At 31.6% G+C, this 5857-nt stretch overlaps 1 long non-coding RNA gene across 1 annotated transcript; it reads right to left on the bottom strand.

The window, feature by feature from the left end:
* LOC148926539 (uncharacterized) lies at window positions 1–1266 on the bottom strand. Its single transcript, XR_016130530.1, has 2 exons — window positions 1061–1266; window positions 1–993 (listed from the first exon to the last, which is right to left on the bottom strand). It is a non-coding gene; the product is annotated as an uncharacterized LOC148926539 (long non-coding RNA).
* Window positions 1267–5857: the final 4591 nt, after the last annotated feature.

The following is a 5857-nucleotide window of genomic DNA, read 5'->3' as shown; positions in this document are numbered from 1 at the left end:
TTTTTAAAACACAATAGTAGGAGTATTAGATAAACGCCACAACATTACACACATTTACCAAATAGATAACCGTAGCGGTAGCACCAACCCGGACGGAGATAGGAGACATTTACCAAAATAGATATGTATAACTAAAAGTCTTAAACATACTTAATATAGATATCCGGATCTGTCATGGAGAGGCGCTGGCGGTGCCGGACTGGGAGAGGCTCTGTCCGTATAGGAGTGGAGAGGCGCTGGCGGTGCCGGACTGGGGGAGGCTCAGTCCGAATAGGAGTGGAGAGGCGCTGGCAGTGCCGGACTGGGGGAGGAGTGGAGAGGCGCTGGGCGGGAGTGCAGAGGCGGTGTGTTCTTTAGAGCATCGATAGACGTCTACAAGTGATCTGGTGATCAACGCTATCTTCTTCATCGACTTGACCGTCTCGATTTGGAGCTCCAGCTTGCCTAATTCCTTCCCTATGGATCGTTCCACGGAAAAGATGCAAGCTGATAAAACAGCAATGGGGGTCATTGCTGCAGACTGCTTAGGGGTAAAAATGCAAATTTGAAGGTTGGAGTTCCGACAATTTTTTTTATATCGTAGAGCTCAGTCAACAACCACATAACAATAAGAGCTAAAGCTGTATAGCAGAGATGATTTTTAGCCCTAGTAAAATAGAAGACCTCCCTTTTCTTATCTTTCAACCCGTTCAAAATTTTATCCGCCTCCTCGGCAGCATCAGCCAAGCGATCACTGATATTCGACATGACCTGAACCTTTTCGCTCCTTTACCTCCTTCAGAGTGCGCACCAGTATCAGAGCCTCAGCATCAAAACTCTCGTTCTGCCCCTTGGAAGCTTGTCCTTCCAGTATTGATCGTCCACTGCTAGCTATCTCTCTAAGAGATACTTCCTTGCTCTCTTCACTTTCACACTCGAACTTCTGCATGGTTTTCTTTTCTTTCCCATGACCTGACCCAACATGGAGCTGAAATAACTCCGATGTGGTGTTTCCTGCCATCAAAATTTCAAAATATCAACCAACATCAAAATATTTTTTATATACTAAATTATTCATTACCTCGAAAACCCATTGCAATGCAACTTCTTACAAACCTTCAACCCATCACCACTTATTATATGCTCTTTCCACATTTCCATACCAGGAAACAAGGATAGATTCAGATAATATATGACTCCTGATACCAAAATTTAGCAAATGCCCATTTTAAGAATGATATGAAACCAAAATTTCTATTCATCTATGAATGATATGGGGAAGTGGTATATGTATATCTTAGTTTGATTTACTGTGTGTTAGAGATGGGTTAACGAGAAATAATTCTTGGTTAGATTTGGTAGGGATGGGCCCACACGTAATTGAATCTCAAATCTGGACAAAAAAAATTTTGATTCGTGTTCACACTGCTTTTCAAATTCAGTTGTTTATGAGCTTACCAAAATACCCTTTTCATTATGAGAAAGTGGGGGTTAGGAGAAATGAAAGTGGGAGGGGTAGAGGTGGAAACATAAACTCTATGTTTTATTATGCTATTCATCTATGAATTTTACTATTACATTAATTGCAATTTATGATTAATTAGATCAAGTTTTTTAATTCAACAATAAAAGTAATTATAAGAAATAAATAAACAAGGTTAAAAGTGAAATTTATCAATAGTTAAAGGAATGAATGGTAGAATGTGAATATTGCTTAGTGTAAAAAAGTATGTAGGATCCATAATTAATTATAGACTAAATTTTCAAAGAAAGCTTCGGATCATAACTAACTCTAAAATTAACCGTAAGCTTTTTGTTGGATGATTAGTAGTATCTGTTTAATTGGATACTTAGTATCTATATTTAATTTAACATTTTGTATGGAGTACAATATTTATATACACATATCTTAATTTATTTACTGTGTGTTAGAGATAGGTTAAGGAGAAATAATTCTTGGTTTGATTTGGTAGGGATGGGCCCACACGTAATTGAATCTCAAATCAGGACAAAATAAATTGAATTGTGTTCTGCTTTTCAAATTCAGTTGTTTATGAGCTTACCAAAATACCCTTTTCACACAATTCCTAGAAACGAAGAAATGAAAGTGGGAGGGGTAGAGGTGGAAAAGCACCTTCATTTCTAGGTGCAGAATCCAAAGCAGTTTTATAAATTAATAACTGACTCTTAGTAAAATTTGATCCCACGAATTAGCAATTTAAATTAGATAAACGTCACCTCACCTTAGATAACTGCCAGCCCATGGTTATCAATATAGCTATGATTAAAAAATATATATATACATAAAAAGTACTTAGATAAATATCGCTAATTCATTTCTACTCTCATTTTATTATAAAACTAATACTTTAAAAGTAGGATTCATATCTCACCAACTTTTTGAACTCACTTTTTATTAAATTCTTTAAAACTCGTACCGGATCAAAGTGTTCCAAATTATATGGGACAGAGGATGTATTGTTTTGTGTTTGTAATATTTATGTGAATCATTTTTTAAATACTCCCTCCGTCCCATTTCAAATAAAACATTTGGAAATCGGCACGAGATTTTATGTAGTGTTGTTTTGTGAGTTAATAAAGAGAGAGTAAAGTAAGAAAGATGAAAAAGTTGACATAGAGTTATTTTTATTTTAAGAAACGTTTTATTTTTAATAGGACAACCAAATAAGAAAAATATTTTATTTTTAATGGGACAGAGAGAGTATTACGTGATACAATTTGTAGTCCTCAATTTTGTAAAGTCTGTTTTAAAAATAAATTCAATAATTTTTTTGTGCACATATGATAGTCTTTAAAAAACAAATATTAAGTCTTTCATGTTTCCATTTTTTTGTGTGTTGGTAATATTTCTGTGAATCCTTTTTTAAATATTAGTACTAGTAATAGAATTTGTGGTCCCTCGATTATGTAACGCCTGTTTAAAAAATGAATTGCAGCCTGTTATTTTTTTTGTACACATGTGACAGTCTTTATAAAACAAATATTAAGTCTTCCATGTTTCTATTTTTTTGTGTGTTGATAATATTTCTGTGAATCCTTTTTTAAATATTAGTACTAGTAATAGAATTTGTGGTCCCTCGATTTTGTAACGCCTGTTTAAAAAATGAATTGCAGTCTATTATTTTTTTTGTACACATGTGACAGTCTTTATAAAACAAATATTAAGTCTTCCATGTTTCCATTTTTTTGTTTGTTTGTAATATTTCTGTGAATCCTTTTTTAAATATTAGTACTAGTAATAGAATTTGTGGTCCCTCGATTTCGTAACGCCTGTTTTAAAAATGAATTCAATAGATGCAGTCTCTAATTATTGTTAATGTTTGTTAATTGGCCGATTAATTAGCTTAATCATAATTTGGAGAATAAATGTATTGGGCCTTTTTTGAATTTTGTGTTTTCTTGGGCTTATATTTATTTTGTTTGGGCCATGTTCTTTTTATATAGTTAGCCTGTATTAGTTTTTATTTTGACCTTATTTTCAGTTTTAGTGTGCCCAATTGTTGTTATATAATGTTAATTTCTATAGTCTAATTTTTTATAAATATTAAAAAATTTGGCCTATTTTATGTGTGCAGCTAATGTTTGGATTTACATCTAATGGAAGGTAAGGTGGATAACAATATGAACATCGGTCGTTTTCCCCCTATTTTTCATTTGCATGAGCAAATTTAATTGGTAGTTTGTTGTCGTTTGATGGTCGCCCCCCGAAGTTTGGTCAATTGTACATTTACGATACGGAATATGAGATCAATAATCGAATAATGTCTGTGAGGTTTATATTTTCCTTATTCATTTGTTGTGGAAATTAAATTCTTATTTAAAGTTAGATTTTATATATTTTTTTCTACAAGGAGAGAAATGTTGTGAACAAATTCATTCAGATATTGTTAGCGATCTTCAAAGTATGATGGGTGAACCTAATGTATTATCAAAATCGTTTCGAATGGCCAAAGGGAAGATTAATCCAGAATAATCAGCCTTAAGTTTAAGTTTGATTTATAATAGAGGTAGAGTTGGAAGAACTTATAACTTCCTTGAGTAATGGAGATATTTGTCTGAGTCTAAACTTTTTTTTGAATTGTAGCCCTGATTTTAGTGTGCAATGATGATGATGATAGATAGATAGGAGGGATAATTCTTCTGTAAATTTTGTTTATAAATAAGTTTTTCAAAACTCATGAAGAATTGTTTTATTGTTATTGGTTTAAGTTGTATTCCTATTTATGAATATTTATGGTTAGTCGATTAAATTGTTGAACTATTCATTTGTGTATGTTTATTTATTTATAGTATAAGTTTATTTTTAATTATTATAAGTTTTATTATATATTTCATCTTTAGACTTTGAGATTTTAACACATTTCCCTTTGTTTGTATATTTTATTTTTAATATCATATATTCTTTAAAGTAATTTTGTTTTACTCCTCTCAAAATAGATTATAAAATTGTATAAAACTGTTTTTCGAATGTTCAACGTTTTTTTTATATATAGTGGCATGATAGAAATACGTTTGTCATTTTGTTATTGTTTACAATGATTTGTATATATTGTTTAAGAAGATTTAATTTGTATTTTAGTTGAATTTTATTTTTAGCCGTAAACATCGTTATATAATACTTTCTCCGTCCCAGATAATTCGACCCAGTATTCCATTTCGGATCGTCCCACATAATTTGTCCCACTTCATTTTTACCATTTTTGGTAGTGGACCCCATATTCCACTAACTCATTTTACTCACATTTTATTATAAAACTAATACTTTAAAAGTAGGATTCACATCCCACCAACTTTTCAACTTACTTTCCATTAGATTTCTTAAAACTCGTGCCGGGTCAAAGTGTCTCAAATTATCTGGGACGGATGGAGTACTTTTTCTCTGTTATATATTTTAATCCACTTATTTAATATTTTTTTGAAAATCTTTTAACATTGTATAGCACGGATGATAACAATAGTTATGAAATAAAGTGGATGAAAAAAACTACTAATAGAATATGAATTCTACTTTAATATATTTATTTTATAATAAAATGTGAGTGAGGTGAGTTAGTGGAATATGCGGTCCATTTACAATCGGTAGTAAAGTGAAATAAAATGCTCCATCTGTTCCATAGTAGTAAAATCATTTTGTCATTTTGGTACGTTCCATAATAGTGGAGTCATTTCTCTTTTTAGTTTAAGTTAACACATTTTGTTTCACTTACTTTTTTTCTCTTACATTATGTTCTCTTCATCTCTTTACAAAATAGAGCATTTATTAGGGACCGTCTAAATAAAAAAGAATGAAATACATGAATAATATCCGATCTTTCACTTTCACATATAAATGATACCTGATCTTTATTTTATCTCATTTTTTGTTGGGTAAATTAACAAGTTTGATAATCTTTGCTTTTCTTTGAAATCGAATATTACAAATTACCATGTGATGTGAGTAAGTCTGTTCACCAACAACTCTAACTAGATTAACAACTAAAAAGTTGCGACTAATTGAGAAATTATAACTACATAAATAAAAATATGAAAATAGTAATGATTTATAGTACTCTCTCCGTTTCACAAAAGATGTCATACTTGTGGGACGATGTGAGATTTTATAGTAGTCTATGAAATTATCAACAGAATATACCTCAAACTACTTGTTCCATTTCACCAATCACCAAAATGCAGATAAAAATATACTACATAGTTGAAACAAGAAGTAATCTCAAACACAGTAGAAAAGACAAGCAAAAAAACTGTCTTTAGTTACACAAACAAACAAGTCAAGAATGCATCTTCCTGCAACATCAAAGTAGGCCTTCGGATACTCCAATGTTGTTGTATTGCAATGACAGCCTCACCATTATGCCTT

The sequence above is a fragment of the Salvia hispanica genome, chromosome 5, assembly GCF_029641045.1.
Source record: "Salvia hispanica isolate PSC_SH4W2 chromosome 5, Shi_PSC_v1, whole genome shotgun sequence".
Classification (NCBI taxonomy): domain Eukaryota; kingdom Viridiplantae; phylum Streptophyta; class Magnoliopsida; order Lamiales; family Lamiaceae; genus Salvia; species Salvia hispanica.
Note: the sequence above shows the minus strand (reverse complement) of the source record. Positions and strands in the feature narration are given on the sequence as shown.